The sequence below is a fragment of the Sapajus apella genome, unplaced genomic scaffold (assembly GCF_009761245.1).
Source record: "Sapajus apella isolate SASKATOON/1434 unplaced genomic scaffold, GSC_monkey_1.0 scaffold88, whole genome shotgun sequence".
Lineage (NCBI taxonomy): Eukaryota > Metazoa > Chordata > Mammalia > Primates > Cebidae > Sapajus > Sapajus apella.
The window spans coordinates 2,204,986-2,229,909 of NW_022437028.1; the positions used below are offsets into that span (position 1 = coordinate 2,204,986).

Here is a 24,924-nt window from a genome sequence, read left to right on the forward strand (position 1 = left end):
CACCATGTTGGCCAGGCTGGTCTCAAACTCCTGACCTCAGGTGATCCACCCACCTCGGCCTCCCAAAGTGTTGGGATTACAGGCGTGAGCCACCGCACCCAGCCCAACATGTGTAAGTTCTTTACATAACACAGAACTTTTTGTTATATTTGCTGTGAACATTTCCCCAGATAGTTTTCCTTTGATTTTAGCTTTGGAAGTTTTCTCAAGTGGTTGTTTACTTTGATAACATACAAACCATTCATCCTTTACGATTCCTTTCAATGTAAAGTTATCACCTTTTGTGCTATCACATTAGTGGCACATATACTGAAGCTGGAATGAGGCAGTGGAGATTAGCACAGCCCTTGCATGAGGATGACACAGATTTATAAAGTAGTTCATATTTTTTGTAGTGTAAAAATTATGGCCAGGCGCAGTGGCTCACGCCTGTAATCCCAGCACTCTGGGAGGCCAAGGCAGATGGATCACCTGAGGTCAGCAGTTTGAGACCAGCCTGGCCAACATGGTAAAACCCTGTCTCTACTAAAAATATAAAAATTAGCTGGGCGTGGTGGCAGGCATCTGTAGTCCCAGCTACTCGGGAGGCAAGAGAATCGCTTGAACCTTGGAGGCAGAGGTTGCAGTCAGCCAAGATTGCACCATTGCACTCCAGCCTGGGCAACAAGAGTGAAACTCTATCAAAAAAAAAAAAAAAAAAAAAGCATTATATCTCAGTGAAGCTGTTACAACATCCTCCTCCCCACAAAAAACTTATCATCTCTCTGAAGATTTGAAGCAGGACAGCAAAACAAATTCCTTTTTAGAGGTGAGAATTTTCTTTAAGCTTTTCTTATCCATCTTCATGTTATCTGTGCCTATAATTTTCTTTTTGTGTGTTTCATCTTTATCAGGCTTTGGGAAGAAGTTCATGCTTGCCTAATAGACATAAAGGTACTCATCTCGTTTTGCACTTTTTTTCTTTTTTTAGACAGGGTCTCACTGTATCACCCAGGCTGAAGTGCAGTGGTACAAACACAGTTCTCTGCAGCCTCAACCTTTCAGGCTCAAGCGATCCTCCTATCTCAGCCTCCCAAGTACCTGAGACTACAGGCACACACCCCCTATGTCTGGTTAATTTTTGTATTTTTAGTAGAGATGGATTTTGCCACATTGCCCATGCTGGTCTCAAGCGCCTGAGCTCAAGCAGTCTGCCTACCCGGGCCTCCCAAAGTGCTTGGATTATAGGTGTGAGCCACTGCACCAAGCCCACTCTGTATGTTTTATACAACATGAAAATTATCTATTTCTTAAACATATAAAAATTGTGCTGGTGGAAGCAATGGAACCAACTGGAGCTTTGGGATTGTTATTGGATTATTTTCTCAATTTTTTTCTCAGTTGTTATTTTGTTTGGATTTATACTTAGAGTATTTTTGGTAATCTATATCTTTCTAGAAATTATTTATTTCATCAAGGATTTCAGTTTATTAGTCTAGAAGAATGCATAACATTCTCTTTGGATTTGGGGGAAAATCTATTTTCTAGTAATTGTCCTATCTCCTTTCTCATTTCTAATTAAAAACATTCCCTTAATTAAATTTGTCAGAGGTTTGTTTACTTTAGTCATCTTATCAAAAAACCAGCTTTTGAACTCATTTATCATTTTACTCCTTTATGTTGTACAATGTATTCATTTCAGCTTTTATCTTTATTTACCACTTCTTTTAAAATTGTTTTTCTGCTTAACTTTAAATGACAGGCTTTGTTAATATCAGTTTGGATAATTCCAGCCTGAATACGATTCTGATGCCTGACTCCAGTGGTGGGGGGAGAAGCTGATGGATTATCATTGTATGTTTATCAATCAGGCACCAGTGAGGACAACGGGGCCCACACTAGCTAATTCAATAGAAGAAATTCAGATACAGGGAACTAGTTGTCACATACTGGAAGAGCTGAAAGTCAAGTGGGCTTGTGAGTCACGGCAGAGATGAGCAACAGCAGCAAGCTGTGACTCCCCACCCACACACAGCTGGAGGGACGGAAGACAGAGGGAATGTCACCAGGCGCCAGGGGCTGGGATACATGCTGAAATCCAGCACAGATCTCATGAGCCACCCAGAAGGCAGAGATGGGGCAAGGGGTGGGGAAGAAAAGGAGTGAGGGAGGAATAACTTTTCCTACTCCTCTCCCTGCAGTCTCCTGCCAGTGCCACTCTTTGGTGGAAATTCACCAGAAGCCAGTTGGTCAGGGAGGCTGAGAAATGTAATTTGTGTGAGTCAGGCCCCTGTGATAGGAGCAGAACCAGGAAGGGCAGGCAGCCGGTTGGCCTGAGAATAGATAATGATCAGCAGGCACTTTGCATTTAAATGCAGGTTGGGTCAGAAGGGTTTGTGATGCTACACTGTCTTTGTCTGTTTGTGCTGCTGTAACAGAATACAACCGATTGTGTAATTTATAAAGAGCAGAAATTTATTTCTCACAGCTCTGGAGGCTGGGAAGTCCGAGTCAATGTGCTGGCATCTGGTGTGGGCCTTCTTGCTGTGTTCACACATGGCAGAAAGCAGAAGGGCAAGAGAGAGCAGACCCACTCCTGCGAGCCCTTTTGACAGTGGCATTAATCCATTTACAAGGGCAGATCCCTCATGACTAAATGCCTCCCAAAAGGCCCCACCTCCCAGCACTGTTGCATGGGGATGAAGTTTCCAACACGTGAATTTTGGAAGAGACACATCCAAACCATAGCATTCACAGATGACAGAGCTGTAAACATCTTCACTAAGTCCTTCTGGGTCCTAACTTCTGGACTCCTTCCTTATTCTACCTTCTCTCTTCTTCTTTGCAACTGCTAAGCTAAGCCATTTAAAAGAGGTAAGTCAGGTTTTTGCTCTGGCTCTCCCCGCAGTCAGCTCCGTTTCCTTTGGCCATCGTATCCAAAGCCTTGATTTTTTTTTTTTTTTTTAACCAAAACCACTTTTATTTTCGTCTTCAGAGAAGAAACTCTTTTCTTCTTTTTCCAGGATAATCATGATTAACTTACAAAAATGGGTACATATCTTCAAAGCCCTTCCCTTTAATGGGAAACTTAGCTTTATAGGATTTAAACAGTAGGTGAAAAAAAAATTCCATTTTCATGTCATTATAAGACAAAACAGAATCTAGTGTAAGTCAAGGAAACTCATTCACACTTCAGGTCCTTCTCCAGGAACCAGCATTGTTATATTATTTCTATTTAGCAAAATCGTATCGAATTTAGTAATTCTTCTTCCTTCTGGTGTAGTTTCAAACTCAGTGACATCGTCCAGTACCATATTGACAAAGTCATCTAATCCTAGAAGAGTACCAGCGATTTCCTTATCACTCTTCAGTGTGAATTCTTGATCCTATACATTTGTCCACAGGCTGTAACGGCAGCAGCTGTGACACGCTGGTAGTCGTGTTAACCACCGTGGCCAGCTGGAAGTGGCCTGCCCCCAAGCCTTGATTTTAACCTGACCCTGTGTTCAGGGATGCCCATGTCTTTATCTTTAGTCTTGGCTACTTTTCTTGGCTCTGGCCCTGTATTTCTAATTGCTTGCTGGATGTCAGTGATGCCTCAAAATTATTGCAAATTGAATTTCTGACATTCTCTTCTCCCCAGATCTGTTTCATGTCCTACCTTCTTTTCTCAGTTGATGGAACCCCCTCCATCCAGGCATCAGAGCTGGCTAAGAATGGAGCAAGCCTTAACCCTGCCTTTCTTACGTTCTGTACAGGCATCCACAGAGCTACCTAATGATGTCCATGTATTTTTTCTTTTATTTTTTTTAGAGACAGCGTCTCACTCTGTTACCCAGGATGTGCAGTGGTGTAATTACAGCTCACTGCAGCCTTGAACTCCTGGGCTCAAGCAATCCTCCCACCTCAGCCTCCTCAGTAGCTGGGACTGCAAGCATATATGGAGTCTCACTCTGTCACCCAGGCTGGAGTGCAGTGTATCACCTCTGCCTCCAGAGTTCAAGCAATTCTCTTGCGTCAACCTCCTGAGTAGCGGGGATTACAAGTGTGCACCACCATGCCGGGCTAATTTTTGTATTTTTAGTAGAGATGGGTTTCACCATGTTGGCCAGGCTGGTCTTGAACTCCTGGCCTCAAGCCATCTACCCACCTTTGCCTTCCAAAGTGCTGGGATTACAGGTATGAGCCACTGCGCCTGGCCCTTAGTTAATTTTTTATTATTTATAGAGATATAGTCTTGCTGTGTTGCCCAGGCTGGTCTCGACCTCCTAGCCACAAGCAATCCTCCCACTTTTTTCTCCCAAAGTGCTGAGATTACAGGCATGAGCCACTGTGCCTGGCCTGTTTCTTCTTATTTCTACTGTACCTGCACGAGCTCTGACCTCATTATTTCTCCTCTGGGCTCTAACAGCAACCGAGCCAGTGTCCTTTCCTCTAGTCTCCCCTGTCTCACTCTGCTCTCCACTGACACCAGAGCAATCGTTTGAAATGCAAGATGGATCATGTTATTCAAGACCACAAATTCCAAAGGTCCCGCAAGTGTTCAGGATTTGCTGCAGCCTCTGCACTCTTCCCACCTCATCTTTTGTCATTTCCTTCCTTTCTTCCTTCCTTCCTTCCTTCCTTCCTTCCTTCCTTCCTTCCTTCCTGTCTGTCTCTCCCCCTCCCTCCCTCCCTCCCTCTCTCTCTCTTTCTTTCCTTCTTTCTCTTGAGACAGAGTCTTGTTCTGTTGGCCAGGTTGGAGTGGAGTGGCATGATCTCGGCTCACTGCAACTTCCACCTCCCAGGTTCAAGCGATTCTCCTGTCTCAGCCTCCCTAGTAGCAGGGTCTACAGGCGCGCGCCACCATGTCCAGCTAATTTTTGTATTTTCAGTAGAGATGGGCTTTCTCCATGTTGGCCAGGACGGCCTCAAGCTCTTGACCACGTGATCTGCCCGCCTTGGCCTCCAAAATCTTTTGTCATCTTTTATACTGCCTTCTGATCCAACCCTGCCAGACTACCTTTGCTCCCCTGAGCAGGCCAGGTTCTTTCGTTTGCTGAACCTATGCATTTGCTGCCTTCTCCCGGGTCCTGTAAGGCAGCAGTGCTCACAGTGGGATCCCTGGACCAGCATCAGCAACAACCAGCATAACCTGGGAACTTGTTAGAAAGGCAAATTCTCGGGTCCTACCCAGACCTACTGAATCAGAACTTTTGGCCTGGGGCTTGAGAATCTGGGTTTTTAAAAAGCCCTCTAGGAGATTTAAATTTAAGGGAAGGTTTAGAGCCACTATTGTAAAGTACCTCATCTAACGCCCTGAATTCTACTCAATTGCAGATTTGAGTTCCATGTAGTCATTCCTGTCACCCCTGGGCAGAATTAATTTCCCCCTGACAGAATTAATTTCCCCTTCCTGTATTTTCCCCTAGCACTTTGCCAATATCTCTACTAGAGCTGTTAAAAACCAGTTGAGAGGCCGGGGTGGCTCACACCTGTAATCCCAGCACTGCTGGGAGGCTGAGGTGGGAGTACAGTTTGAGGCCAGGAGTTCAAGGCTAGCCTGAACAACATAGCAAGACCCTGTCTCTACAGAAATGAAAAACAAAAATTAGCTCAGGTACACGATGGCATGTACCTGTAGTTCCAACTACTTGGGAGGCCATGGTTGGAGGATTTCCCGAGCCCAGGAATTCCAGGCTGCAGTGAGCTATGATTGTGTCACTGCACTCCAGCCTGGGGAACAGAATGAGACTCCATATCTAAAAACAAAACAAACGAGTCTCTCTCTCACACACACACACGCACACACACACACAAACACACACACACACGAGCACACCTGTGAATAAAAATTCAACAAACCCTTGCACAATGCTGACAGCCAGGCACTGTCCTGAACACTGTAAAAATTTAAAAATTCTTAATCCTGGCCACGCATTGTGACTCAGGCCTGTCATCCCAGCACTTTGGGAGGCTGATGCGGGCATATCACTTGAGGCCAGGAGTTCAAGACTAGCCTGGCCAACATGATGAAATCCTGTCTCTACTACTCTACTTAAAATACAAAAAAATTAGCCAGGAGTGGTGGTGCATGCCTGTAATTCCAGCTACTCAGAAGGCTGAGGCATAAGAATTGCTTGCACCCAGGAGGTGGAGGTTGCAGTGAACTAAGATCACGCCACTGCATTCCAGCCTGGGCAACAGAGTGAGACACTGTCTCAAAAAAATAAAAAAAATTCTTAATCCTAATAAAAACCATAAACATCGGGGATGCTTATAATAATGACTTTCTGGGTAAGGAAACTGAGGCATTGGGAAGTTAGTGTAACTCAAAGCCATGCAGCGGGTGAGTGGCAGAGCTGTGATTTGGTTTCTGACACTTTGGCTGCAGATTTAAGGCTGTCAATCCTGATTCCGCACTGCCTCTCTGCAGTATGAGCCCTGTTAAAAGGGTGTGCAGAGAGGCTGTCGAATGGGCAAACAGTACCATTCTCCATTGCAGAAGCTCTCCGTGGCGCTGTGGGTGGCTATTTCTCCAGCTCAGGTGGCCTCCAAAGTCATGGAGTGGGTGCATATCAGGGCGGCTTTCAGCAGGCTCATGATTTCTGCTTAGCATTTGTTTTCCTATAGCTGCAGAAGCCCTGGGCTAATTTTCAGGAAGAGCTTACTTGCTTTGAGGGCCAGCAATCTCTTTCCTCACTCCAGGAGGTCTGAGGCGCCTGCTCAAGTTGCGGTTTTTAGTCTTGAATGAGTCAGACTATCTCTTGGAAGGATTTTAGAGACTTTAAGAAGAAAATGCATGACAATATTCTCCCAAGGATAGCTCAGTCCCTGCCCAGAGAGTACTTGGCTTACTTGGAGATTTATGTAAGTCAGTTCCATGTCTGAAGCATTCACTCCCCTACTTCTGCTTGGTTTCCTAAAGCAGAGGATTTCGGCTGTGCACTGTGGCTCACGCCTGTAATCCCAGCACTTTGGGAGGCTGAGGTGGGCAGATCACGAGATCAGGAAATCGAGACCATCCTGGCTAACACGGTGAAACCCTGTCTCTATTAAAAATACAAAAAATTAGCCAGGCATGGTAGCATATACCTGTAGTCCCAGCTACTTGGGAGGCTGAGGCAGGAGAATCACTTAAACCCAGGAGGCACAGGTTGCAGTGAGCTGAGATCATGCCACTGCATTCCAGCCTGGTGACAGAGCATGACTCTGTCTCAAAAAAAAAAAAAGAAAAAAAAAAAAAAGGCAGAGGATGTCTGGAGTTCTCCAAACAAAAGGTCCTGTTTTAATACCCAAGTACAGATAGATGGTCTCTGACTTATGATGTCAACTTATGATGGTTAGATTTACAATTTTTCAAGTTTACAATGGTGCAAAAATAATATGCATTAAGTAGAAACTATACTCCAGATTGTGATTTTGTTTGTTTGTTTAAAAACACAGGGTCTTGCTCTGTCACCTAGGCAGTAGTGCAATGGCACTATCACAGCTCACTGCAGCCTTCAACTCCTGGGCTCAAGTGATCCTCCTGCCTCAGCCTCCCCAGTAGCTGGGATTACTGGTGTGTACCACCATGCCCAGCGAATTTTTTAATTTTTTTGCAGGGGTAGGGACCTCACTATATTGCACAAACTGGTCTCAAACTCCTGGCCTCAAGTTATCCTCCTCAGCCTCCCAAAAGGCTGGGATTATAGGTGTGAGCCACTGTTCCTGGCCTGACTTTTGAATTTTGATCTTTTCCAGGGCTAGTAATCTGCAGGTTTGCTGCTCTCTTGCAATGCTGGGCAGTGGCAGTGAGCCACAGCTCCCCATCGGCCATGTGATCATGAGAACAAACAACCAATACAGCGTTCTGTGTTGCTCACATTGTTTTGCATGTTGTACTTTGTGTTTTTTGACACCCATCATCATGTCTACAAAAGGCCTGTGTACAGTATTCCACACTTCATTGGAAAACAGACATGATGTAAGTCTGGGCACAGTGGCTCATGCCTGTAATCCCAGCACTTTGGGAGGCCAAGGCAGGTGGATCCCCAGGTCAGGAGTTTGAGAGACCGTCCTGGACAACATGGCAAAACCCCATGTAGCCAGGCCTGGTGGTGCATGCCTGTAATCTCAGCTACTTGGGAGGCTGGGACATGAGAACTGCTTAAACCCAGGAGGCAGAGGTTATAGTGAGCCAAGATCGCGCCACTGCACGCCAGCCTGGGTGACAGAACGAGACTCTGTGTCAAAAAAAAAAAAAAAAAAAAGAAAGAAAAAGAAAAGAAAATAGGCATGTTGGTTGTTAGATGATTTTGCCCAGCTGTAGGCTAATGTAAATGTTCTGAGCAGGTTTAAGGTAAGAGGAGGCTAAGCTATGATGTTAGGTAGCTTAGGTGTATTAAGTGCATTTCAACTCATGATATTTTCAACTTGTGATGGGTGTGTTGGGGTGGAACTTCATCGTACGCCAAGGAACATCTGTACTTAGCAAATCCCCATTCTGTATTTAGCACTGCGCTCTCTGTCGTGAAGGTGTGACAGAAGTTTACGATTGACTTGTGGGAAAGTCGGTATAGTTGGAGAGAAGAGCTAAGGCACATACATGAAGAATTAGGGCAACGTGTGATTGATTTCACATATTAGCATACAGTAATTACCATAGATCCAAGTGCCAAGCTGAGTGATCCCAACAGTTAGGGAACAGGGCAGTATGTTGTAAGATGTGGATTATGTGTTATGAATAGTAAGGATAAAATGAGTTAGGAAAAGCCGATAAATGAAGGCTGGGATGGGCTGGGAGGCTTGAGGAGGCAGGAGATTCAATCTGAATAATGCAGAGAGATGATAATAAAATAATAACATTGGGGCCGGGCATGGTGGCTCACACCTGTAATCCCCCTGCACTTTGGGAGGCCCAGGCAGGCAGATTGTTTGAGCTCAGGAGTTCGAGACCAGTCTGGGCAATATGGCAAAACCCTTTCTCTACTAAAGATACAAAAAATTAGCCAGGTGTGGTGGCGCATGCCTGCAGTCCCAGCTACGTGCGTGGGAGGCTGAGGTGGGAGAATCACTTGAGCTCAGGAGGTGGAGGTTGCAGTGAGCCGAGAACGCATCACTGCACTCCAGCCTGGGCGACAGAGTGAGACTTCATATCAAAACAAACAAACAAGGCTGGGCACAGTGGCTCACGCCTCTAATCCCAGCACTTTGGGAGGCCAAGGTGGGTGGATCACCTGAGGTCGGGACTTCGAGACCACCCTGATCAACATGGAGAAACCCCATCTCAACTAAAAATACAAAATTAGTTGGTCATGGTTGTGCATGCCTGTAGTCCCAGCTACATGGGAGGCTGAGGTGGGAGAATCACTTGAGCCCAGGAGGTGGAGGTTGCAGTGAGCCGAGAATGCATCACTGCACTCCAGCCTGGGCGACAGAGTAAAACTTCGTATCAAAACAAACCAACAAACAAGGCTGGGTGTGGTGACTCAAGCCTATAATCCCAGCACTTTGGGAGGCCGAGGTGGGTGGATCACCTGAGGTCGGGAGTTCAAGACCAGCCTGATCAACATGGAGAAACCCCATCTCAACAAAAAATACAAAATTAGCCAGGCATGGTGGTGCATGCCTGTAATCCCAGCTACTTGGGAGGCTGAGGCAGGAGAATCGAACCCGGGAGCCAGAGGTTGCAGTGAGCCGAGATTGCTCCACTGCACTCCAGCCTGGGCAACAAGAATGAAACTCCGACTCAAAACAGCAACAACAACAAATGAACAAAAATGACAACATTGTATAAAGAGAGCTTTACTGTGTGCTAGGTACTCCTCAGCGTCCCTTTCACCAGTGCATTTGATTTTCACAACAGGCTTATAATGTTGGTCGTATTAATGTCCTCATTTTACAGATGACGAAACAGGGACATGAAAAACGTAAAGTATTGTGTGCAGGGCCGGAGCTGGAAGGCGGAGGAGCGGGGATTTGAACCCGAAGTCAACCTTCAGTCCTTATGCTGAGCCACTGGACTGTGTAAGTAGAGTTTGCTATTTCCTTCCAGACACTTGGCAGACCAGGGAGCGGACCTGGTTTGGGTGAGGGTGGAAAAGGATGAGTCCGTGAACAGCAGAGCACGGGGCAAAAAGTAATGTGAGCGAGGTCGTGTTTGTCGCCAGGGGCTGGGCAGATTGTGTAGGCGTGAGTTGATCTGCAGAAGCTGGACAGAGAGGCAGAAACCAAGCATTTGAAAATGGGAAGTGCCTGATTCTGGGATGAGGCTTCGCTCTCTAGCTTTTGTTTTTTGGAAACAGTCTTGCTCTGTCACCCAGGCTGCAGTGCACTGCGATCTCAGCTCACTGTAACCTCCGCCTCCTGGGTTCAAGCAATTCTTCTGCCTCAGCATCCCGAGTAGCTGGGATTACAGGTGTCTGTCACCACAGCAGGCTAATTTTTGTATTTTCAGTAGAGACGGGTTTCATTATGTAGGCTAGGCTGGTCTCGAACTCCTGACCTCAAGTGATCTGCCCGCCTCTACCTCTCAAAGTGCTGGGATTACAGGCTTGAGCCACGGCTCCTGGCCTACTCTTCCTTTGTCTTTACTATTAGCACGAAATCTCTGGGATCTATGCTACTATGTAGCACATAGTAGGAGCTCACTGAATATTTGCTGCATGATGAGTATATGGTGGTAGAGCAGGCCTGCTGAGATTTCCTGAGGTCCTATTTATGGGAAATGAATCAGCCAGGGTCAGCAATGTTATGTGAAAGTAGTAATACCAAGACATCAATAGCCTGACACAGCAGACGTTCGTTCCTGCTCAGTTACAGTCACCTACAGATCTAAGCAGCTTTCCAGGTAGATGTTCTCCGTGTCCACTCTTGTTGGTTGTTTTCACCTTGTAGCAATTTGTTTTTTGAGATGGAGTTTCACTCTTCTCGCCCAGGCTGGAGTGCAATGGCACGATCTCAGCTCAGTGAAACCTCCGCCTCCTGGGTTCAAGCAATTCTCCTGCCTTAGCTTCCTGAGTAGCTGGGATTACAGGTGCCTGCCACCACGCCTGGGTAATTTTTGTATTTTTAGTAGAGATGGGGTTTCACCATGTTGGCCAGGCTGGTCTCGAACCCCTGGCCTCAGGTGATCCGCCCGTCTTGGCCTCTCAAAGTGCTGGGATTACAGGCATGAGCCAGCGCACCTGGCCCCTTGTAGCATTTTTATCTCAAGCTCATGGTGCTTCTGAGTTCACCATGGCAGAGGAAGAGAGCATGAGGAATCACACACCAGCTCTGAAACACCTCCCCCTGGAAGTGACACGTCAGTTTCTGCTTATGATTCACTGACCAAAGCCAGTGAAATGGCCATGACTAACTTCAAGGGAGTGGGAGGAGAGGAGAAATGGACATATTAGAGAAGATGGTCCTGTCGACCACGGGATCTATACTGCCTCTAAAACTGCTGGAGAGAGAGTGGGGAAGAATCCTGGAAGGCTTACAGAGGGAGGAACTGTAAATAAACTCAACCGAGGATGCAGATTCAAGTGGGAAGAACGGAAGACATTTGTGCACTGATGCTTCCTATCATTTATTTATTTATTCATTTTTTAAAGATACAGGGTCTCACTCTGTCACTCAGGCTGGAGCACAGTGGGCACCGTCACAGCTTACTACAGTCTTAACCTCCTGGGCTCAAGTGATTCTCCCACCCCGCCTCAGCCTCCCCAGTAGCTGGGACCACAAATGCACACTACCACATCCTGCTAATAAAAAAAAAATTTTTTTTTGTAGAAATGAGGTTTTGCTATGTTGCCCAGGCTGGTCTCAAACTCCTGGCCCCAAATGATCCTCCCAGCTTGGCTTCCCAAAGTATTAGAATGACAGGTGTGAGCCACAGTGCCTGGCCTTAAAATTTATCTTTGAAGGGTAAGAATGACAGCTTCTCCTGTTGCTTGGCAGGAAGGTGGGCGCTGTCTGCCTGTGCATGTGAACTCTGGACCTCACTCTTGGTGCTGTGAGACTATTATTTTCTGTTCTTCTCCCCGGGTCTGCGCCTTAGGCAACACATTTTTAAACCCTAAATGTTTGTATGATATTTGCTCACAACCAAACTTAACGGCCCTGTATCCCAGTCACTTCAGGATTTTGGATTAAGCCATAAACTAATTCAAGCTAAGATGTGATAGTTTGATAAAATAACTTACCTAACATATTTGCATTTTAATGGAGGCTTTCAATGCCTTAAAGCAGAAGGGTTGTAATTTCAGGCACCCTGGTAAGCAGGTTGGGAAAATATTTTTCTCCAGAGGAGCCTTTTAGTGCTCCTTAAATCTTATCACACTCCTCTGCAGACAGAACAAGACTGACTCTCTTGGCTGATTTCTGTCGCATTCTAAGCCAGGTACCTCCTGGGGAGAGGGCGAAATGATAACAACGTAGGCCCTGTTTTATTAAGTATATTGGCAAGAGAAGAAAGGAAACTTATTGAGAGGAGATGGACTCAGGTGTGCAGAGGAAAACAAATAAACCATCCCGCGACTCTGCCCCCGATAACACATCCACTCGCGTTCATCACAGAATGGTGCTGCTTTTCCATAAAAGACAACACGGCTTTTTGTGCAGTTGTGGAAACAGCTAGGTCTCTTCCCTACTGTTTGACATTTTCCATGCTTGTTGCTAAATCTTTGACAGAAGTATTAGCTGGGCTGAAGAATAATAGTGTTGTAAGGAAGCTAATAATGGCCTAGGAAAAAAAGTATGTATAATACATACCTTGACACTGAATCACTGAATACTTTAATAAGTAATGCACACAAACGGAGTCCTTTTGTGTTGACATAAAATGTAAGCTCTACCTTTTTTCTCATCGAGAAGCATAAAGAACCGGAGAGGAAAACAGATGGAAAAAAATTCAAATATTTTCCTTTGCAGAGTTTGATATGCCAAGGTAGTATACCCCGATGGGTTCTTTTTAATTTCCTTAAGTGTTACAGAGAGAATGAGGGTGAGAGAGAGAGGAGAGAGAGAGAGGAGATAGTGTGTGTTGCATTTCTTGAGGTTTTCCAGAAACTGGTTCCAGACGTGAGAATTTTATTCTAATATGGCTTCCAGGATCTCGGAGGACTCGACTTGTAGAGAGCATCATTAACGTCAAAGGGGCCAAGGTCCAGTGGCCAAGAACACACCTTGGTGCCAGAAGAAATTCCTAAATCTTGAAATGCAGCATCTTCTGGGGTAGAACCATTGTGCAGAATTCACGATAACAGAGCCTTCAAGATGGGGAATGAAGAAGAGCAATAAAAATACCTGAATGTGTGACTCTGACCACTTTATTTTATTTTTTTTTTGAGACAGAGTCTCACTCTGTTGCCCAGGCTGGAGTGCAGTGGGGTGATCTCAGCTCACTGCAACCTCTGCCTCCCAGGTTTAAACAATTCTTCTCCCTCAGCCTCCTGAATAGCTTGGACTACAGGTGCGTGCCACCACGCCCAGCTAATTTTTTGTATTTTAAGTAGAGATGCAGTTTCCCTATGTTGGTCAGGCTGGTTTTGAACTCCTGTCCTTGTGATCCGCCCACCTCAGCTTCCCAAAATACTGGGATTACAGGCGTGAGCCACTGTGCCTGGCCAACTCCTACCAATTTTGAACTTAGATTTTTGGAAAAAAAAATCCTTATACATTTTCATTGTAAAGATTCTCCTACTCAAGTAGCAGCTGATAAACAGAGCCATTTTAATCCTTTCTCTAAATTTCAAGTGTTCTCCACAAAAGCTGTACAGCCCCTGCCTCGCTCCATACTTCCACCCTGTACTCATCCTTCAAGCAATTCTTGAAATGCCTCTTCCTCAGTGACAGCTATTTCCTTCCTCCCTGGCATGGAACTCTGACCCTAAATATGCCTTCTTCCTGCCAATGGTACTCAGCCTGACCAAAAATGGACTTTTTTTTAAATTGTATTTTAGGTTTTGGGGTACATGTGAAGAACATGCAAGATTGTTGCATAGGTACACACATGGCAGTGTGATTTGCTGCCTTCCTCCCCATCACCTATATCTGGCATTTCTCCCCATGCTATGTCTCCACAACTTCCCACCCCCCACTGTCCCTCCCCTATTTCCCCCCAACTGACCCCAGTGTGTGATGCTCCCCTCCCTGTGTCCATGTGTTCTTATTGTTGAACACCTACCTATGAGTGAGAACATGCGGTGTTTGATTTTCTGTTCTTGTGTCAGTTTGCTGAGAAAGATGGTTTCCAGGTTCATCCATGTCCCTACAAAGGACACAAACTCATCGTTTTTGATGGCTGCATAATATTCCATGGTGTATATGTGCCAAATTTTCCCTGTCCAGCCTATCATCAATGGGCATTTGGGTTGGTTCCAGGTCTTTGCTATTGTAAACTGTGCTGCAATGAACATTCGTGTGCATGTGTCCTTATAGTAGAACGATTTATAATCCTTTGGATATATAGCCAGTAATGGGATTGCTGGGTCAAATGGAATTGCTATTTCTAGGTCCTTGAGGAATCGCCACACTGTATTCCACAATGGTTGAACTAATTTACACTCCCACCAACAGAGTAAAAGTGTTCCTATTTCTCCACATCCTCTCCAGCATCTGTTGTCTCCAGATTTTTTAATGATCGCCATTCTAACTGGTATGAGATGGTATCTCAATGTAGTTTTGATTTGCATTTCTCTAATGACCAGTGATGATGAGCATTTTTTCATATGTTTGTTGGCCTCATATATGTCTTCTTTTGAAAAGTGTCTGTTCATATCCTTCGCCCACTTTTGAATGGGCTTGTTTGTTTTCTTCTTGTAAACCTGTTTTAGTTCTTTGTAGATTCTGAATATTAGCACTTTGTCAGATGGGTAAACTGCAGATTTTTTCCCATTCTGTTGGTTGCTGGTTCACTCTAATGACTGTTTCTTTTGCCGGGCAGAAGCTGTGGAGTTTGATAGGTCCCATTTGCCTATTTTGGCTTTTGTTGCCAGTGCTTTTGGTGTTTTGGTCATGAAGTCCTTGCCTATGCCTATGTCCTGAATGGTTTTGCCTAGATTTTCTTCTAGGGTTTTTATGGTGTTAGGTCTTATGTTTAAGTCTTTAATCCATCTGGAATTAGTTTTAGTGTAAGGTGTCAGGAAGGGGTCCAGTTTCTGCTTTCTGCACATGGCTAGCCAGTTTTCCCAACACCATTTATTAAACAGGGAATCCTTTCCCCATTGCTTGTTTTTGTCAGGTTTGTCAAAGATTGGATGGTTGTAGATGTGTTGTGTTGCCTCTGAGGCCTCTGTTCTGTTCCATTGGTCTATATCTCTGTTTTGGTACCAGTACCATGCTGTTTTGATTACTGTAGCCTTGTAGTATAGTTTGGAGTCCAGTAGAGTGATGCCTCCCGCTTTGTTCTTTTTGCTTAGAATTGACTTGGCTGTGTGGGATCTCTTTTGGTTCCATATGAAGTTTAAAGTGTTTTTTTCCAGTTCTGTGAAGAAGGTCATTGGTAGCTTGGTGGGGATAGTGTTGAATCTGTAAATTACTTTGGGCAGTAAGGCCATTTTCATGATATTGATTCTTCCTAACCATGAACATGGAATGTTTCTCCATCTGTTTGTGTCCTCTCTTATTTCCTTGAGCAGTGGTTTGTAGTTCTCCTTGAAGAGGTCATTTACGTTCCTTGTTAGTTGTATTCCTAGGTATTTTATTTTCTTTGTAGCAATTGTGAATGGCAGTTCGTTCTTGATTTGGCTCTCTTTAAGTCTGTTATTGGTGTATAGGAATACTTGTGATTTCTGCACATTGATTTTGTATCCTGAGACTTTGCTGAAATTGCTTATCAGTTTCAGGAGATTTTGGGCTGAGACAACGGGGTCTTCTAGATATACAATCATGTCGTCTGCAAATAGAGACAATTTGACTTCCTCCTTTCCTAATTGGATCCCCTTTATTTCTTTTTCTTGCCTGATTGCTCTGGCTAGAAGTTCTAGTACTATATTGAATAGGAGTGGTGAGAGAGGGCATCCTTGTCTAGTGCCAGATTTCAAGGGAAATGCTTCCAGTTTTTGCCCATTCAGTATGATATTGGCTGTTGGTTTGTCATAAATAGCTTTTATTATTTTGAGATTAGTTCCGTCAATACCTAGCTTATTGAGGGTTTTTAGCATAAAGGGCTGTTGAATTTTGTCAAAGGCCTTCTCTGCATCAGTTGAGATAATCATGTGGTTTTTGTCTTTGGTTCTGTTTATGTGGTGAATTATGTTTATAGACTTGCATATGTTGAACTGGCCTTGCATCCTGGTGGATAAGCTTTTTGATGTGCTGTTGCAGTCGGTTTGCCAGTATTTTACTGAAGATTTTTGCATCTATGTTCATCATGGATATTGGCCTGAAATTTTCTTTTCTTGCTGAGTCTCTCCCGGGTTTTGGTATCAGGATGATGTTGGTCTCCTAAAATGATTTGGGAAGGATTTCCTCTTTTTGGATTATTTGGAATAGTTTCAGCAGGAATGGTACCAGCTCCTCTTTGTATGTCTGGTAGAATTCAGCTGTGAACCCATCTGGACTTGGGCTTTTTTTTGGGTGATAGGCTCTTAATTGCTGCCTCAACTTCAGACTTTGTTATTGGTCTATTCAGGGTTTTGACTTCTTCCTGGTTTAGGCTTGGGAGGATGCAAGTGTCCAGGAATTTATCCATTTCTTCCAGGTTTACAAGTTCATGTGCATAGAGTTGTTTGTAATAATCTCTGATGATGGTTTGAATTTCTGTGGAACCTGTGGTGATATCCCCTCTATCATTTTTTATTGCATCTATTTGGTTATTGTCTCTTTTTTATTAATCTGGCTAGTGGTCTATTTTGTTGATCTTTTTGAAAAACCAGCTCCTGGATTTATTGATTTTTTGAAGGGTTTTTTGTCTCTATCTCCTTCAGTTCTGCTCTGATCTTAGTTATTTCTTGTCTTCTGCTAGATTTTGAGTTTTTTTTATCTTGATCTTCTAGCTCTTTCCATTTTGATGATAGGGTGTCAATTTTAGATCTCTACTTGCTTCTCATGTGGGCATTTATTGCTATATATTTTCCTTTAGACACTGCTTTAAATGTGTCCCAGAGATTCTGGTATGTTGTGTCTTCCTTCTCGTTGGTTTCGAAGAACATCTTTATTTCTGCCTTCATTTCATTGATTATCCAGTCAACATTCAAGAGCCTGTTGTTCAGTTTCCATGAAGCTGTGTGCTTCAGAGTTAGTTTCTCAATTCTGAGTTCTAACTTGATTGCACTGTGGTCTGAGAGACTGTTTGTTATGATTTCCATTCTTTTGCATTTGCTGAGGAGTGATTTACTTCCAATTATATGGTCAATTTTAGAGTAGGTGCAATGTGGTGCTGAGAAGAATGTATATTCTGTGGATTTGGGGTGGAGAGCTCTGTAAATGTCTATTAGGTTTGCTTGGTCGAGGTCCGAGTTCAAGTCATGGATATCCTTGTTAATTTTCTGCCTCATTGATATGTCTAATATTGACAATATGGTGTTAAAGTCTCCCACTATTATTGTGTGGGAGTTTAAGTCTCTTTGTTAGTCATTAAGAACTTGCCTTATGTATCTGGGTGCTCCTGTATTGGGTGCGTATATATTTAGGATCATTAGCTCTTCTTGTTGCATTGATCCTTTTACCATTATGTAATGTCCTTCTTTGTCTCTTTTGATCTTTGTTGGTTTCAAGTCTATTTTATCAGAGACGAGAATTGCAACTCCTGCTTTTTTTTTTGCTCTCCATTTGCTTGGTAAATCTTCCTCCATCCCTTTATTTTGAGCCTTTGTGTATCCTTGCATGTGAGATTTGTTTCCTGGATACAGCACACCAATGGGTTTTGGCTTTTTATCTGCTTTGCCAATCTGTGTCTTTTGATTGGGGCATTTAGCCCATTTACATTTAGGATTAATATTGTTATTGTGAATTTGATCCTGCCATTTTGATGCTAGCTGGCTGTTTTCCCCATTAGTTGATGCAGATTCTTCATTGTGTTGATGCTCTTTACCATTTGGTATGTTTTTGGAGTGGCTGGTACTGGTTGTTCCTTTCTATGTTTAGTGCCTCTTTCAGGAGCTCTTGTAAAGCAGGCCTGGTGGTGATGAAATCTCTGAGTACTTGCTTGTTCACAAAAGATTTTATTTTTCCTTCACTTATGAAGCTTAGTTTGGTTGGATATGAAATTCTGGGTTGAAAGTTCTTTTCTTTAAGGATGTTGAATATTGGCCCCCCCAATCTCTTCTGGCTTTTAGGGTTTCTGCTGAGAGATCTGCTGTGAGTCTGATGGGCTTCCCTTTGTGGGTAACCTGACCTTTCTCTCTGGCTGCCCTTAGCAGTTTCTCCTTCATTTCAACCCTGGTGAATCTGACGATTATGTGCCTTGGGGTTGCTCTTCTTGAGGAATATCTTTGTGGTGGCCACTGTGTTTCCTGGATTTGAATATTGGCCTGCCTTGCTAAGTTGGGGAAGTTTTCCTGGATAATATCCTGAAGAGTATTTTCCAGCTTGGAGTCATTCCCTCCGTCATATTCAGGTACACCTATCAAACGTAGATTAGGTCTTTTCATATAGTCCCATATTTCTTAGAGACTTTGTTCATTCCTTTTTACCCTTTTTTCTCTAATCTTGCCTTCTTGTTTTATTTCATTGAGTTGATCTTTGATCTCTGATATCCTTTCTCCTGCTTTGACAATTTGGCCATTGAAACTTGTGTATGCTTCGCGAAGTTCTCGTGTTGTGTTTTTCAGCTCCATCAATTCACTTATATTCCTCTCTAAGTTGTATATTCTCGTTAGCATTTCATCAAATTTTTTTTCAAGGTTCTTAGTTTCTTTGCATTGGGTTAGAGCATGTTCTTTTTAGCTCACAGAAGTTTCGTATTACCCACCTTCTGAAGCCTGATTCTGTCAATTCATCACACTCATTCTCTAACCAGCCTTGTTCCCTTGCTGGTGAGGAGTTGTGATCCCTTGTAGGAGGAGAGGTGTTCTGGTTTTGGGTGTTTTCATCCTTTTTGCTCTGGTTTCTTCCCATCTTTGTGGATTTATCCACCTGTTGTCTTTTTAGTTGTTGACTTTCAGATTGGGTCTCTCAGTGGACGTCCAGTTTGTTGATGATGAAGTTATTTCTGTTTCTTAGTTTTCCTTCTAACAGTCTGGCCCCTCTGCTGTAGGACTGCTAAGGTCCACTCCAGACCCTGCTTGCCTGGGGATCACCTGCAGTGGCTGCAGAACAGTAAGGGTTGCTGCCAGTTTCTTCTTCTGCTATCTTTGTCCCAGAAGAACACCCACCAAATGTCAGTCTGAGCTCTCCTTTATGAGGTGACTGTTTGGATATATGGGGGTGAGGGAGCTGCTTGAGGAGACAGTCTGTCCTTTACAGGAGCTCAAGTGCTGAGCTGTGAGCTCCGTTGTTCATTCAGAGCTGCTGGGTAGGTACGTTTAAGCCTGCTGCAGCAGAACTCATAAACCTCTTTTTTTCCCAGGTGCTCAGTCCCGGGGAGTTAGGGCTTTATTTATGAGTTTCGGTTGTGCTGCTGCCTTTTTTTCAGGGCTGGCATGCCCAGAGAGGAGGCAGCCTAGTCACTGTCTGCCTGTAGAGGCTTTGCTGAGCTGCTGTGGGCTCCGCCTAGCTGCCATGTGAACTTCCCTGCAGTCCTGTTTATATGGGTGTAATTAGAACTGCCTTGGCAATGGCAATGGCGGCCCACCTCTGTATGGTGGACTCTGTCTGTAATGGCGGGTTGCCTTGGCAACAGTGGGCTGCCTCAGCAATGGTGACTACCTCCGTAGTGGTGGAGTGCCTCGGTAATGGTGGACACCCCTTTCCCACAGAGCTGGACCTTCCTGGGTTCAGCTGTGCTTGCTGTGAAACTCTCAACCCAGAGTGTTTCCAATTGCTGTTTTTTTGTGTAGGGGTAGGAACAGCTGAGCCTGATCACCTGGCTCCCTGCCTCAGAGCCTTTTTTTTTTTTTTAGTTGAACAGTCGACTCTCTCCCAGGTGTTCTATTTGCCTGTTGAAATGGCGCTGGGATCTGTTTGATTTCCCATGCAGTGACCCACTGCACCCACTGAAACAGCCACACTGAGATTCGTGGTGCTTTTTTGCCCGGGAATCTCCTGGCCTGGCTCCCTGTTTCAGTCCCCTTTTCTATCAGTTTATTGGGCGACTCTGTCTTACCCGAGCTCCAATCACCAGCTAAAATGTCACCCTGACCCATGTATTTTGTACAGAGAACTGCCGCACCAGGGTGCCAGCAAAACAATCGCTCGGGCCAAAACAGCCGCACTGGCCAAAACAGCTGCGCTGGCGACCCATGGGGCTCCTCCTCCTGGGAATCTCCTCGTCTGTGGGCAATAAAAATCCATCTGGAAATGCGGGCGTCCACTCACCCACTGCGCTTTCACTGGCAGCTGCAATGCTGAGCTGCTCCTAATCAGCCACCTTGGATCTTCCCCCTCAAAAACGGATTTAATTAAGGTGTCACACTGGCTACTTCCTGAAATCCCAGGCTCCTGTCACTACTTGGCACGTGTGATTCTTCTTCCTGGAAGGCTCTTCCCTTGTCCTTTCAATCTCAGCTCAAACCTCGGAGATGGCAGTGTCTGTGAAGCCATCCAGAGTCTCTACCACCCTACCCCAGTTCCCAGTGTTGGGACCTCTGCCTTCTACTCTTTGGTATCCTATGTATATTTCTAGTGAAGCAAGATCATCCTATATTGTAATTTATTTTTATTGTTTTTTATTTTTGAGACAGAGTCTTGCTCAGCTGCAGTGCAGTGGCACCATCTTTGCTCACTGCAACCTCCACCTCCCGGGTTCAACTGATTCTCATGCCTCAGCCTCTGAATAGCCGGGACTACAGGCGTGCACCACCATGCCCAGCTAATTTTTGGATTTTTAGTAGAGACGGGGTTTCACTATATTGACCAGGATATCTCAATCTCTTGACTTTGTGATCCACCTGCCTCAGCCTCCCAAAGTTCTGGGATTACAGGCATGAGCCACTGTGTCCATCCTGTGAATTTTTTTTTTTTTAATGAGAGACAGGGTGTCTCACTATGTCACCCAAGCTATAGTGCAGTGGTGCTTTCAGAGCTCACTGCAGCCTCAACCTCCTAGGCTCAAGTGGTCCTCCTGCCTCAGTCTCCTGAGTAGCTGGGACTACAGGTGCACGCCACCAAGCCTGGCTAATTTTATTTATTTTCTGTAGAGATGGGGTCTCCCTATGTTGCCCAGGATGGTCTTGAAATTCTGTTTTTTCCTTTTTTATTTTTTTTTTTAAGACAGAGTCAGTCTGTTGCCCAGGCTGGATGGCAGGGGCAGGATCTTGGCTCACTGCTACCTCCACGTCCCAGGTTCAAGTGATTTTCTCATGCCTTGGCCTCCCAAGTAGCTGGGATCATAGACGTATGCTACTTTGCCTGGCTAATTTTTGCATTTTTAGTAGATACTGGTTTCACCATGTTGGCCAGGCTGGTCTTGAACTCCTGACCTCAAGTGATCCACCTGCCTCAGCCTCCAAAAATGCTGGGGGTGTTGAACTTCTGAATTCAAGTGACACACCCACCTCTACCTCCTGAGTAGCTGGGATTACAGGTGTAAGCCACTGCTCATAGCTCCTGTATTATAATTTTCTGTTTCTTCCTTGGAATAGGAATTCCTTAAAGGGCTGTGACTTGGTTTCCTGTCTCTGGCTGCCTAGTATAGCACTTGACACATAAATGATACTCAGTACATGGAGAGATTGAATAGCTGCCCCTGTCCTGTCTACCGGGGCTCCAGCTCCTTCTACTTTTTCTGATGGTGGTGCTGACCTCCATCTCATAGTGCTGGGAGGATGTATTGTAATTGTCACTGCTCCCTAAGCACTGGGATGATGTGTTTAGGTTTGGCATAAAGGTGGGGCATTTCAGAGGCTGGGGGAGGTGACTCACAGCTGTAACCCCAACATTTTGGGAGGCTGAGGCAGGAGGATGGCTTGAGCCCAGTAGTTTGGGACCAGTCTGAACAACATAGTGAGACCCCCATCTCTACAATAAAATGAAATGAAATAACATTAGCTGAGTGTGGTGGCTCACATCTGTAGTCCCAGCTACTCGGCAGGTTGAGGCAGGAGGCTTGCTTGAGCTCAGGAATTTGAGTCTGTAGTGAGCTGTGATCGTGCAACTGCACTCCAGCTTTGGTGAAAGAGTGAGACCTTGTCTCGAGAGAAAAAAAAAAAAGTAGGATATTTCCAGATTCCATATGCCCCTTTTTAATTCCAGCCAAGTTCCAGCTTCCCATACCTAAGCTTTCCCTAGCCTCTGGTTTGTGATGATTTGAGGTTCTTGGAACTGTGATGTTGTAATGTTTGCAGAGCCTGATCAGTTATTACCCTGGTTCTTGACACTTCACATGGGCCAGGGAGTGATCTAATCAAGATATGTGCCAGATGGATGGAGGGGAGGAAACAAGAGGGCAGGGGAAAGAATTAGAGGGATATCACGGAAGCGAGAGCTCCCAAGCTTGGGTTACTGAGAGGATACGTCGTGGTGTCTTTTGTAGAAGTGCTCAACACAAGATCAGGCTGACGAGGAAAGATAATACGCTTTTGATCATGCAAAGCTTGGAGTGCTTGTGAGCAGTCAGAAACGTGGGTTTCAGGCTGGGAAGAAAAAAAATTCAGAGTCATAGTGAGAAAGACGTGGCTTACTGCAGCTAAGAGGGAGCATGGGCTTTCCAGGAAAGAATACAGAGAGACAAAAGAAGCTGGTAAATGGATATTTGGAGAACATCTATTCTAACAATGAGCTAAAGGGATGCAGAAAGATGTAGGAGTATCAGAAGAATATAAAACTCCCGAGATTTATGGAGAAGAGTTTGCGGAGAGCTTGTTTGCAGACTCTACGAATGGAAACTTTTACTTACATATCTTAAGTGGAAAATCGAATTGAATGACATCCTTCTCAACTATGTGCGGGTGTTTGGAGCTTGGATAGGAAGATAGGGTCTCACCCAGCCAGTCTGATCTGTTAGTAGACAGCTTTTGCATGGAAACAAGGAAAATTTCAATAAGATTCTGCTGATCAATGCAGAGTGTCAGATGACACTAAGAATCACCGGAGTTTTAATGCTGGTAGAATTCCTGACTGCCTTTTTTTTTTTTTTTAAGGTTGAAACAATTTGGTTTCTTTTCCCTATGTTTTTTCCCCATGAGCAAAAGGTATATTTCTGGTTTACAAGTGCAATAACTAGATCCAGATGGGATGACCCTTGTGGGTTTTTTTTATTTTTTAGAAACAGGATTTTGCTCTCGCCCAGGCTGAGAGTGCAGCGGCACGATCGTAGCTCATTGCAGCCTTGAACTCCTGGACTCAAGCAATCCTCCATCAGCCTCCTGAATATCTGGGAGAACAGGAGCATGCAATCATGCCTGACTAATTAAAATTTTTTTTTTTTTTTAGAGACGCGGTCTCGCTATATTGAGCGGGCTGGTCTTGAACTCCTGGCCTCAAGCATTGAGCTTGCCTTGGCCTCCCAAAGTGTTGGGATTACAGGTGTGAGCCCTGCACCTGGCTTCACTTTTTGTTCTGAGACATGATCGCACTGTGCTATTCAGATGGAATGCAGTGGTGTGAACATGACCCACTGCAGCCTTGACTTCCCAAGCTCAAGTGATTCTCTCACCTCAGCCTCTGGCGTAGCTGGGACCGCGGGTGTGTGCCATCATACCCAGCTAATTTTTAAATTTTTTGTAGAAATGGGGATCTTGCTTTGTTGCCCAGGGTGGTCTTGAGCTCCTGGGCTCAAGTAAGCCTCCTGCCTGAGCCTCCCCAAAGTGCTGAGGTTACAGGTGTGAGCCACTGCACCCGGCTCTCTTTTTAATGAGCAATGAGTTCTCAGAAAATACTTGAGAATTCTTATTTAGTTATTTATTGTGGTAAAGTATACATACAGATTTGCCCTTTGAAGCATTTAAGTGCATTTAGTACATGCACCCATTACCGTTATCCATTTCCAGCTCTTTTTTACCATCCCAAACAGAAACTCTGTACCCAGTAAACACTTGCTCCCCATGTTCCCTCCTGTCCTGGGCTCTGCATGAAGAATTATACAGTCCTGGCCTTTGGGGTCTGGTTTATTTCACTTAGCATATCCTTAGGAATTCTTGACAGCTCTCTGGAATTTGGCCGCTCCGATGTTTTGGATACAGATTTCTGGAGTATGTGACATAATTTTTCAATTATTTTCTCAGAGGCTCTGCCCCTTCTTGAGATGGTGAACAGAAGTTTCTATCCAAAAGACGCATTTCGCGTATTTTTAATACAACCTCCCATAGCAACAGTTGTGGGATGGCAGGTTCCACGTTTGCCAAAGGCCTTTGCAGAGGAATTGTGGCAGATGGTGGTGCCAATCCACTGCAAAGGTGCTTTGTGCTGAGCATGCCTGGACACACAGGGGCCCTGGAAGTCTTCATCCCACCATAGATGCCTGGGTTTCCTTATCCTGAGCCATTACGGCCCTGTGGTGTGAACGCTTGTCACATGTCAAAACACTTCTTCATTTTAATAGCTTTAATAAAAATTTTTACAAGCCCCCGTTTTTTCATTATCAGATTCAACAGGCATAAAATTACTCTGCCAAATTGCTGTAAAAGTTTCTAAATGCTTTTTCCTGATTTCTGTGATTATCTTGTGGCCCAGTAGCAAAGGGGTCCTCAGACCACACCCTGGGTAGCTCTGCTGTAGGTGGCACCACACATGAATGAGGAGGAGGGTTGCTTGGAGGCTCACTGGATGTTAGCTTTAGAAAGAAGGCCTTGCTCCATTGCCCAGGGTGGAGTGCAATGGTGCAGTTATAGTTCACTGCAGCCTTAACTTCCTGGGCTCAAACAGAAATGTTGACTTGATTTTGAGTCTGTACTCACCTGACCTTTGGCATTTATAATCTTCTTCTCATTCTCCTTCTCCTCCTCCTCCTCCTCCTCT

General features: G+C 44.7%; 1 non-coding gene and 1 pseudogene across 1 annotated transcript; one reads left to right on the forward strand and one right to left on the reverse strand.

Annotated features, from left to right (window-relative positions):
- The first annotated feature begins 283 nt into the window (after positions 1-283).
- LOC116534672 lies at positions 284-390 on the forward strand. Its single transcript, XR_004261820.1, has one exon. It is a non-coding gene; the product is annotated as a U6 spliceosomal RNA (small nuclear RNA).
- Positions 391-2,942: 2,552 nt separating this feature from the next.
- On the reverse strand, positions 2,943-20,272 carry LOC116534494 (annotated as a pseudogene).
- Between the last annotated feature and the right edge of the window lie 4,652 nt (positions 20,273-24,924).